This window comes from Patella vulgata, chromosome 3 (genome assembly GCF_932274485.2).
Source record: "Patella vulgata chromosome 3, xgPatVulg1.2, whole genome shotgun sequence".
Taxonomy (NCBI): Eukaryota; Metazoa; Mollusca; class Gastropoda; family Patellidae; genus Patella; species Patella vulgata.
The window spans coordinates 70451169-70463488 of record NC_065881.2 but is presented as its reverse complement, the minus strand read 5'-3'; the positions used below and the strand labels follow the sequence as shown (position 1 = coordinate 70463488).

The 12320-nt window shown below is 37.1% G+C and overlaps 1 protein-coding gene across 3 annotated transcripts in view; it reads right to left on the bottom strand.

Annotated features, from left to right (window-relative positions):
• The window catches only part of LOC126815338 (short transient receptor potential channel 7), a 74452-nt gene that overhangs the window by 22314 nt on the left and 39818 nt on the right, over positions 1-12320 (bottom strand). The window lies entirely within an intron of this gene.

Below are 12320 nucleotides of genomic sequence, written 5' to 3'. Positions count from 1 at the left end.
ATGAGACTGCAAAACCATTCTCGATAATTATAAGTGACATGTTTGACACATGGACCTGAAAAAAGGACGGCTCGGGAAGATCAGAAAATCGTTATGGGCTTGATCTTCACCATGGTTGTCTGTCGAATCTTTGGATCTTGCAAAGTACATTTAAAGACTGTTCATAGGCACTTTCAATGTCTAAATTTAATGTTTTAAAACATAAGTTTCGGATGACAATTTAGACGATGAAAAACATCCTAGATGAGATACTATCTTAAGCTCGATGTTAGTGGCTTGACATGAATTATCCTTCTCACAAAGTTCTAACGAACTTTCTGTTGATCAATTCCTAAAATTAGGACCACTATGCTTATTAGTAAGACTATATTTTAATGTGTATGGACAAAAAGTCTATAGTGGGTTGGGTGGTCGAATGGTCTAACTCTAACGTGTTGTCATTGAGTTAAGTGGCGTGTACGTGGCATGGATTAGGGTCGCCTGCCCATCCTTGTGGGTTCCGCCTACTGTCATAGAATCCAACGCGCATGCGAATTAATGAAATAAACTTCAACCAATTGTTAGTCACGAAATGGTGTCAAGTGCAAGTTAGTTACCCCCCCCCCCCACACACACACACACACTCTCCCTGAATGTCCATAACCGCCTTGTTTAACCTTCGTTGCCAGTCGTCTTTAGCCCAGTAGGAGCAGAACAGTAGGACGTACTTCATTTCATTTCTGAAAGTCTCTATTTGTAGTCTAAAATCATTCAAAACTTAATTAGTAAATCGTAATGAGATAACTAGTTTTATCTTATAGATATATAGCCAATCTAACGTTACTGCTATATCCTAATTAACGAGCAGTTATTGGCTATTAATTGACAAACAAAAACTCAAAGAAGCAAGACCAAGAAACAATATTACTTAATTAATCGAAATATTGTTAAACCCTAAAATAACCACTAAAATATGAAATTTAAAACGCACCCTTCTCAGTTGTGGCTTTCAGATTTGTGTCAGTGCAATTTACTTTCAAGATGCTCGATTTTGTAGTAGTGTGACAATCTGTCAATCGCTAAGACAATTAATATTTCTGAGATTAACCACTTTAACCACTAGTAAGTCATTAACCTGTCATCACTTTGAAAGTAAAATAAAATAAAGCCAAGTACGAACAGTCCAAACCATTAGACAAAATTTGAAGTCCTAAAAACGTTATGGGCTAAATAGTGTAATCAGCAAATGGACTGTTCACCGTGTACAAAATACACGACAAACAGTGCTAAGAGTAAGCTTACCCTACCTGGTGCCACACCCGCCATAGCTGCATCTAAACCAGCGTAATTGGCCAATTGGACTACCCATATGCAAAATGTACGGGATGAACAGTGTTAAGTAGTATACATATTAAGGAATATAGTATACGCGTCAATTAAATATATCTAGAACAATAGCCGTAAGAGGCATGTTATATTTACTAGTCAGGGGGTTGGATCGCTGAATGGTTAGCGTGCGCGCGCTGTATCATAAAGTCTGTCATTGAGTCGACTGGCGTGGTTTCAAATCCCCGGTTGTACGTGGCAAGGAGTAGGGTCGCATGTCCAACCTCGTGGGTTTTCTCCGGGGCCTCTGGTTTCCTCCCACTGCTAAATATGTAAATAAAATTACACCATATGTTAGTCCCGAAATGACCAAGTTTGTGTCGAGTGGACGTTAAACCCCATTTCTTTCTCTCTCTCTATATGTATATATATATATTTACTAGTCAATATGACGGCCATAAAACGTCTTAAAGTTTTTTGTAAGTTTAGTGGGCAATTACCCCTGTAGTTGAAGCTTAGATCACAAATGCCCCGATCTACTTAAAAAAATCAGAATAAAAGGAACAAGCTCTCGCGTATCGAACTAGCTGAGAAACATACACCCCATAAGCTGGTGATATTGGAATGTTACTACCAATGAATGGAAAGTTAACAATCGGAAAGTCATCACGTTTATTGGGTAACGACACAAATCCCATCTATTGTTTTTGTTCTTGTATGTACATATCATTTAAAGTAAAGATTGACAACAAGAAAATATAAAATAATAATATATCTGAGGGGTAACGAGGACTGGGTAGGATTAAAGGTAGGGTATTAGGATTACTCCCCCTTCACTTCCAAGAAGTATTGGTGCTATATTTTACTCTCATAATCACTGTTCGAGGAAATCCAAAGATCGATCGACAGAGCTTCCCGACCTGAAAACCAAGAAGCATTATTTTAACCAAACCTTACCTTTGGATCCTTTTCCGTCAGAAAAGGGTAAACAAAATCCATTTCGTCTATAGATTCCACTCGGCCGTTATAACCGGTGCCAAATGAGTTTATCTAATAATAACACCTTAATACTCGGTATAGTATATCTGGTTAGACATCTAATTGTATGAAATATGACTGTAATGAATTCATGACAACGGACGATAATGTGCCATTCGCCAATCAGAAAACGATTAACCGCCACTTACAACGAATAGGGAGTTCATAAACAATGAGAAAGATTTCCCAAAACAGTAATTTCACATTGTACAACCCAAAAACGAATATGCGCAATTCCGTGTGTACTATATCCCTAAATGTCAATTAATTAAAAAAAATATATTAGTACGTGTTCATTTATTATTTATTAGAATGCCTGCAGCAAAGTTACTCTCTGGAATTGCTGGGACAATATACATAATATTTTATCGATGTTTCATCGAGCATGCAATATAATAATATAACATATTAACACAATATCCATTATTATTATTATTTTGTGTTTCGTTAGAGATATTCCAAAATTGTGAGCTCTTTGATCATCAATGCACTTGTAGGAATAGTCATTAATTCTGTAACAAAAAAGTATATTAATAAATGTTCTAAAATGCATTACTAACGATTAAACGGGCAATTGGGGAATAATTTCAGTACCGGAAATGCCCTCCCGACTTAATGGGATGAAATGTACTCGGTAAAAACATATCCACAATGTATATCAATCCCTAAATCTGAAAAATTATACGAACACGTACTAGATATAGGGGGTTGGGTGGCCGAATGGGTTAGCGCGTGCGCGTTGTACCATAAGATCTGTAATTGAGTCAACTGCCATGGTTTCGATTCCCCGGTTGTACGTGCCAAAGAGTAGTATCGCCCTGTCCAACCTCGTTGGTGTTCTCCGGGTCATCCGGTTTCCTCCCACTGCTATAAACCCCTAAGCGCAAACGAATTATTGAAAATAAAATTGAACCATATGTTAGTTCCGAAATGATTTGGTTTGTGTCTAGTGGACATTACCCCCCCCCCCACACACACACACACACACCCTCTATCTCTCTCTCTCGCTCTCTTTAGACATAGACTTTCGCGTAACAACCGAGGGGTGAGAGGTCTATATCAGGCATACAAACGAAGGGAGATCACCACCAAAAATACCTTTGTCAGATGACTATACATGTGGGTGCAGTTTACTACGAACACGTCACATTGACCTTAAACTTGTTTGATTATTCTTCAACATGCAGTCGTCTAAGTCTGATGAGAATAAAACCAGTTTCCTACCCAACACATTATAACTGTCGGACACAAGAACAACAATTATTAACGCTCGAAATTCCACGATAAACTTTTTGTTCAATGTAACAAATAGATCCATTGTGTGTGTGTGGGTGTGTGTGTGTGTGTGTAGTAGCCGGGGTCTTATGACTGGCAAAAATGTATCTTACGAAGCTCGTCAATATGAAGTATGAGGGCAAGCCCGACAAAAATTTAGTATCTTGGGGCTTATAAGCAAAAATGTAGATTCAATCTCGCCAATACCAAAGATACGCGGGATCCTGTCGAACCAATCGTGTCCCGACCCTCAGCTTAGATGAGTGCAAAATAAAGCCCCGTCCTTTCCACCAGGCAGAAAACCTGGGTTTATTGAGAAGAAGCAGGGATTCGGATACTGGTTTCTCATACCTAAACACGAAAGCAGTGGGTGTTTTCAATATATTACAAGTAGTTTTGAAGCATGTCGTTTGCTAGTTTTATGATAAAGGGACTTTCAAAAAATGAAAATTCCCACACGTTTTACTGATTTTCTTGTATGTAATTTTGATATATGCATGGAGGTTAATATCGCAATATTGACCCCTGATGATGTAACAAGCGGTTAATATCCAAAATAACGATCGTGGAGATCAAAGTGATAATAGCTAGGTTTGTAGTGTATAGATAATATCAAGGCTTTGATGACTGAAATGTCCAGAGGCTGGACGATGAAAAGGATACATAATATTAGAAATCGGGTTCAAATCAAAATATTAAATTTAAAAATGATGTGTTGTTGGCAATTTATTTTGTGTCAAGATCCCGAAGCCTTTATAAGCGCACCAAAATAATTCACGTAACAAAATCTCTGGACTATGGGTATAATTAAATTGAGCACCGCTAGTGTTGTTTTATTTCTGTGGCGCATTTAAAGTCCAACTGGGAAATGCTCATTGTGTGAAAGACGGTTGGCAAACTGTGAACAGTCTAACCTGACTTTTGACAGATTACTGTCCTTGTATTCTATATCGATGTCGTAATACCAGTATAGAATGGATATTCTCCCAGAGGGGCTATTGATTTGCTTTGTTAAGATTTATTAAAAGCTATATTTAAACATATTGAGGTATTCAAGCATTTACACATGCATTAGTTCCCACACCAATCTGTGATTCAAATACATATACAAAGCTTCCCGTGTTCTGAGTGTTATCTATTTAGATTGTGCTTTCGTGTTATCATTATTATGCACGCGCTTGGTCATGTATAACGCTCAAAATAATCTAAATATAATACACACCTTAATGCACTGCCTGACACGTTATCGTAGTTTAAAGGAGCTAAATCGCTAATATTTTGGACCTAGAAATTGACACAAATGGGTCGCAACGCATATAACAGTGTAATATGAATGTATATAAACTGATTTACATTTAATCGTTTCCGTTTTTACTGTAATTTCAAATCAGTTATGCTCGGCGAAATACGTCAGAAGTCTCAATCGAATGGCAATCTTTAGCGCCTGGTTATTCCAGTCTACAACGATAGAATATATTTGCGCATGCTCTCTAGATAAGAATATGGCGTCATCGTTTGACATGACGTGTGGAATTTGCCTAGCCTAGTTCTTCGAGTCCCTGGTTACAAATGGCGCTGAAACGCATTATGGTACACGATTCATGTACCGATGTTAAAATGTTTATTTTTTCTTAAATATTGGATACCAAGAGCCCATCATTTCCCGATAATATCACAGCATCAACGATTTAAATTGACAAACAATTCGTATTTTCAATTTCGAAGACTTTGATTGATATTCAGGGTCGTAACCAGCTCAGAGCAACAAGGGGGCGGGAAGTGTTCTTTGGGGGGGGGGGGGGCTGTAAAATTGACGGACACTGTATACCTAGGTTTTTTTATGGTCGACAATTTTTTCACAGGGGGGCTTATGATATTGAGTTAGAGACTTGGCTGCGTTAATGCATTAACTTTCTCATGTTCTTTTTTGTTATGAAAGCCCAGGTCAACTTTAAGAAAACCGAAAATTCCTGTATAATTTCAACAAATAAATATTAAATCTTGCCTGTGAGAAATAGTTAAGGGGCGTATGGCCTTATACTTGGGGACCTTTAAATAGACGAAAATGGGTCTAAAAGCGTAAAGTAATGTAATATGAATGTATTACATTTTCAAATTTGTTATTGTAATTTCTAATTATGTTCAGTAACATACATGAACAATCAAACTTGAACGGCAGTCGTATACGATTGCTTAGTATATTCTACAGGTTTTTTAAAATCATTATTTTGTCGTTTGTGAATCAGCCATTACTAATTACTTCTGCATTGTTTTTCTTTCTTCATTACAAATGGTGTCCGAAACCATAGAATACACGACTCGTGTATTGATTTTGAAATGTTCAGTATGTCTTGTATATTGGATATTAGGATCCCATTATTTTACGGCAAGATAACAACATTAATACAGATTAAAATGGACTAAAATTGAATTTCAATTCGTGTTTTAATTTCTAATTTGATGGCAATTAATATTGAGTAAGAGGTTTAGCTCCAGTAATCTATAAGACAATTACACGATAATATAACCATGCGACAATTTCTTATGGCCAAAAATCCTCACATCAAACTACGCCCGAGTATACCAGATTATGAGGTCACTTCTATATCAGGTTCCATTTACATATTATTCAAAATAATAATCAGTTCGGTAAAATTGTTACTATTTTTAGTGTCATTCTTATTTAAACATACATTATGCAAAAGCTAAATCTGATTATTGCAAGTCTTAATTTAGGCTTCAGATGTTATAGAAATTATAAATTAGAACTTTATTTAAACAAAAAGCCCAAAATCAACTCTGTAGATCCACGGATGGCTCGGCTACAGCTCGGATTTAAATAGGATTTCACTTATTGATTAAATCAAATATGGCGCACCCTGATGAGAATACGTCAGTTAGATCGAGGCTAAATGATAGAGTGTACTTAGCGAGGCCGCTGTAGAGCGTTTCCGCATGCCATTGAAAACTTTACTTGATAATCGAGATATGTAGGTGGAGTTAACGCCTGTCAATCAAACGATCGGCCAAGGTTAAGGTACATTTCACTACCATTTCTAGTCAAATATTACAACGACGATAACTATGTTCAGAATAAAGTAATTTGACTGAAATTTTCAATATATTCTTCTTTCATCATCTACTTTTGAACTGTTATAGCAAGAATGGCCAACTCTCTATAGAAATCTCCCATAATGTATCTTTAAGTGCTAGAATGCAAGCAAACATTTCCAGATAAAGTCGAGTAATTTATAACTTTAGATAACTATGGCATCGCAGGTTGAGTAAAAATCAAATAGGTTCTCACAACGCATCCATTGTTTTAATAACAGTAAGAATATCATGAGACATTAGTTTACAACGAAAAACAAAATAAAATAATAAATAAAATAAAACCAAGCACAACAAAAAAAAAAAAAACCACACAAAAAACCCCAACCCCCAACCAAGACATAAAATCAATACGCTATTCTTCTGCATTGCATTTAAATGTATTATTTATATTTCTATATCGAATATCTTGACGAGTCTATTGAGGAAAATAAGGCTAAAATAGCGAAAAATTGTCTGTAATTAATTAGCTGTATATATAGTTTGTAATAACACGATCTGATGTAAAAGTCTATTTTCTAAAATATCATTATATAGGTAAATCCATTTTAAATAACCAATCATAAAATATTTAAAAAATACCCATAATTCATGAGTTATTGCGACATTCGGAAAGATAAACACAAATCCGAGGCTCGGTCTCTTGATTTGAATGTTTTAAATCTTTGAATTAGGTTAAGGTTTTCCAGGTGTCAACTGAATACAAACTATATACAGAGAGTTAGCTATAATATACTCAGCCAAATTAAAAACTTGACACTCGGGATTTTTGGGACTAGATTTTTAATAGTGTTATGTTGTGCACAGTCGACCTTGACATCAACAGAAAGCAAGAATACGTCTCGCCGAAAGTCCTTGACATTGATAACGTTCGTGATGTCACAGTACCCCCCAAAATGAAATTCACAGACTTGGAGAACAATCGGAATAAAGTGTTTAGTAACGGTTGTGGCCTCCTCTAGCGTCTCGTACTGCCACACAACGTCTTCTCATGGATCTCAGAACATTAGTAAACACTATCCGAGGAAGACGTCGCCACTGCTCAGCAAGAGCATGTTGAAGGTCCTGCAACGTCAGTGGTGGATTCACTTGCTGACGAACACGTCGACCCAGTTCGTCCCAGATGTGTTCAATAGGATTAAGGTCGGGGCTAAGCGACGGCCAATCCAGGACTTGGACACCGGCATTTCTTAAAAAAATTCTGGGTAGCAATTGCTGTGTGGGGTCGAGCATTGTCTTGTTGAAACGTTAGTCCAGGCCCATGTCTCTGCATAAACGGAAGAATAACAGGTTGCAAAATCTGATCCTTGTACTGGACAGCATTTAAGTTCACTTGGACAACAACAAGAGGAGAACGTCCATGTGCACAAAAAGAACCCAAAACCATGACGCTGCCGCCACCAAATCGGTCAACTTCTCTGACGCATACTTGAGCGTAACGTTCACCTCGTCTGCGGTACACTCGGGCCCTGCCATCGGCAAATCTCAAAGTGAATCGAGATTCGTCACTAAAGACAACCGAATTCCACTCTCTTTGAGTAAATCTTATGTGTCTTGTGGCCCACACAAGTCGGTTATGGCGATGAAGAGGTGTCAATATTGGTCCATTATAGGGCCTCCGAGCTCGAAGACCAGCAGCCTGCAAGCGACTTCGAACAGTTTGTGCAGTTACCCTTCCACCAAACATATCTCTACTTGTGGGGGTTGCAGTGACAAATCTGTTTCTAAGATGACGTAATCGTATTGCTTGATCTTCCTGGAGTGACGTCACACGTGGCGCTCCCGCCCTTGGGCGGTCGGCAATAGTTCCAGTTTGAAGCACTCTCATTCTAAGATTAATTATTGTCTGGCGTGAACAATTAAAGGCTCTTGCAACAGTGACCACAGACTGACCAGCATAGAGCCTACCTATAGCACGTAGACGTTCTACATTTGAAAGGCGCGGCATTTTCTAACAAAGATGAAAATAACAATTTTAATTTGTTTTTCCAGTTCAAGTTACGTGTGCGTGTTCAGTTTAACCTCACGTGATTGACCTCACGAGTTTGTGTTTGCACGTGTTTTTCAGGTTTTTCATCTTTATATGCTCAAAAGTCACGTGATCCACGTGACTTTACAATTGTATGAAATTAAAGGCTTCTGACTACTCACTATCGTTAGAAACACTTTAAAATTTATTTGACTTACCAGAAAATATTTTTTGTTGAAATTCATCAGTGTCAAGTTTTTAATGTGGCTGAGTATATTATGTTCATGATAGTTCGATCTACAGAATTTGAAGTCGAAATTCCTAGATTTAAAAAACAGTTTCAAATTTTAGGAAAAATATATGGGACGAAATATCGAAATTCAAATGTCTGTGTGGTAGCCAAACATTTTGCCTCAAGTCTCTCTCTCTCCATCATCCATCTATCTATCTCTACCTATCTGAAACACCGCGGGGAAATTAAACCCAGTTGCGATTTGTGTTGTATTAGAACCCGTTAATTAAAACGGGTTTCGTCTTCATTTTGTTATATTTATAGAAACCTGGAATCAAGAGTTATGTTTTACGTCACTTAAAAAAAAACAAGCACTCTGCGCATGTTACAAGTCAGATTTATATGATGGTTTCTATTTGTAAACTGAACTAAAATTACTGCAGAACAAGCACTCTGCGCATGTTACAAGTCAGATTTATATGATGGTTTCTATTTGTAAACTGAACTAAAATTACTGCAGAACATGCAATCAGAAAATATTCCGTCATGTTATGGGATTCGATGACTATTTTCATATCGGAAACAGAGTATCAGTTGCTAAAAACCCTGTAATCAAATAGTTTTGTTGTTGTCATTTTATAGTTATTTTAGTTTGTAGGCCAAAACCTAATAAATTATATAGTAAATAGATCAGTTGGTTATGCTAGGTTCCCACTATCACGATTTGCGCTACGATAGAAATCGTGGTTTTAATCGTGGAGTAATCGTGGTGATCATATTAGGTCTTATCATATATTGAGGTCACTCGTGGCAATCGTGTTAATCGTATCGAAACGTATCCGAAAGGTATCATCACGTACCAGATCGTGGACTCAATAGGGACAATCCTATCGTAAAGCAACGCACGACAGCGGGAACTTACCATTAGTAATAGGTATAAAATTCATTAATTACATGAAACGCGATTTGTAAAAACTATCACCGAAACACGTTATTAATTAGGGCTAATTATATAACTCAAGGCGGTGACAGGAAATTCAACTGGGTTATCCAGCAGACAGCTGTAAAATGCAGCTTTAGAGACCCATGATAATCGTGAATTAAAAGCTGTTGACCAACGAACTAGTTATCATAATAGGGTGGATATTAAAGATTAGCTATTAGATATTTTAGGTGATACACCAGAAAGAGCATTTCAAGGGAGACATCAGAATTGATTGGTTATCAAAAAGTGCTGCAGGTATTCCATATGATCGAAAAGGGTAAAATTCCACTGACATCAAGGTACACCCCGGAAACGCCCAAAATGTAATGGAACAGGGTTTCACTACTATACGTATCATAAAACACACGATATTTGACTTTTTCAGTAATGATGGGTATTTTCTATTATGGTAACACGTGCACTGAGTATCAGTATAGGTTATCAATACTTCGCAAACACCTGCATATTCATTTCCTTACTTGTTGTTTTAAGATGGCAGCTAAAGGTTAGTCACTGATTCGAATGACATGATTGGTTTAAGGCACGTAAAGACTATTAATCGTGCCGACGATAAATCACTCCAACATGATTCATCAAAATGATATTTTGTAATGCTAGGGTCACACTGTCGTGTGATACATTACGATGGTACCTATTGAGTCCACGATCTGGTACGTGCAGATACGTTCGGATACGTTTCGATACGATCAACAATATTGCTACGACTGGCCACAATATATTATGATCAGACTTGATAGGATCACCACGGTTACTCAACGATTAAAACCACGATTTCAATCGTAGCGCGAATCGTGATAGTGGGAACCTAACATAAGCCAGTCCCCTGTTGAGGCTTATATAAGGATATATTTCTTAAACGATGCCAAGTTTTAGAATTAATTCAAAGAGTTTTCCTACTTGCATAAAAATACTTCAACTACGGCGTTTTTGAAATCCACCAATGGCTGACTATTATAACGTTTATATCGATTATGGCGTACATCGTGTAATATCTCTTACATTTGTCGAGTCGACGATCTGTTTACAAATAACATTGCAGTGAGTAGTTGATACCCTACACCTCTTGATTGACCTCGGAAGAACTCGGTTTACCTTGGCGGACCTTAGTGGGCAATACACTGTATTACCCGGGGATTTTACAGCTCGGCATCCTCTTGCCAGTTGTGCGCGGCGGTGGACCTGTTATGGAACAGTGTCTAGTCATGCGAATGGGACACAAATTCGAGGCCCCGCGTTTCGTGTTAGGGTGAATGTAAAAGAACCCTGACAGTTGGAATTCGATGAAGAGTAGGCGGAAACAACGTTGTCTGGGCAAAATGTCCTTCATGGCACACAACATGGCGTATGTTCGTTTTCATTGGCCCGGATGGTGTAGAAATGTAGGACGTTAAACCCTATTTCTTTTTTAGAAACTGCTATATTGATTGATATGGCAGATAACTTAACTAGCTTCTGATTTTGTTTTCTTTTTAGAAAATTTGGTCATTGTCCTGTAATCATGATACGTAACAAAACGTGTACATTAGACATTAGACATTAGTAAGCCATGTTTTATGTATATATACACATGAGTCACTTTGTCAATAAATAATACAGTAGTGAAAATAATCATTATTTTGTTTTTGAATGACGGCACTAATGGATTACTATAGTATTATATAAATACATCATAATCTTTTTTTTTTTACAAATACACGGTAAATTGCTGACTATAACGCCAAGGGAGAGAAAAATAATAAAGGGATAGTAGCGCCTTCATAATTCTTCGAATTATCTCGTACTACATATATGTCCTTTTAGGGACCTTTATCGATAGTATATCTTTAAACCATGTCAAGAAAATGTTAATTGTCATCTCAGGACACAGTTGGTATGTGTAGAACGACATAATATTGTAGATTGTTAGATTAAATTCACATTAAACATCAGTTATTTATAGGAGCTAAATCGCTAATATTTGGGACCTAGAAATTGACACAAATGAGTCGCAACGCATATAATAATGTAATTTGAATGTATATAAATTGATATTTACATTCAATCGTTTCCGTTTTTACTGTAATTTCTAATCAACAGTGTCAATCGAATGGCAGTCTCTAGCGTCTGGTTATTCCAGTCTACACCGATGGCAATTATTGCTAATGCGCTCCACATAAGAATGTGGCGTCACCGTTTGACATGACTTGTGGAATATGTCTAACCTCGTCCTTCGAGTTCTTTTGCTACTAAATGGCGTTGAAAGGCATTATGGTACACGATATGTTTATATTGTCTTAAATATTGGATACCAGAAGCCCATCTTTTCCCGGTAAGACCACAACATCAATGTTAATTTAAATTGACATATAATTCGTGTTTTCAATCTCGAAGACTTGGGATGATAT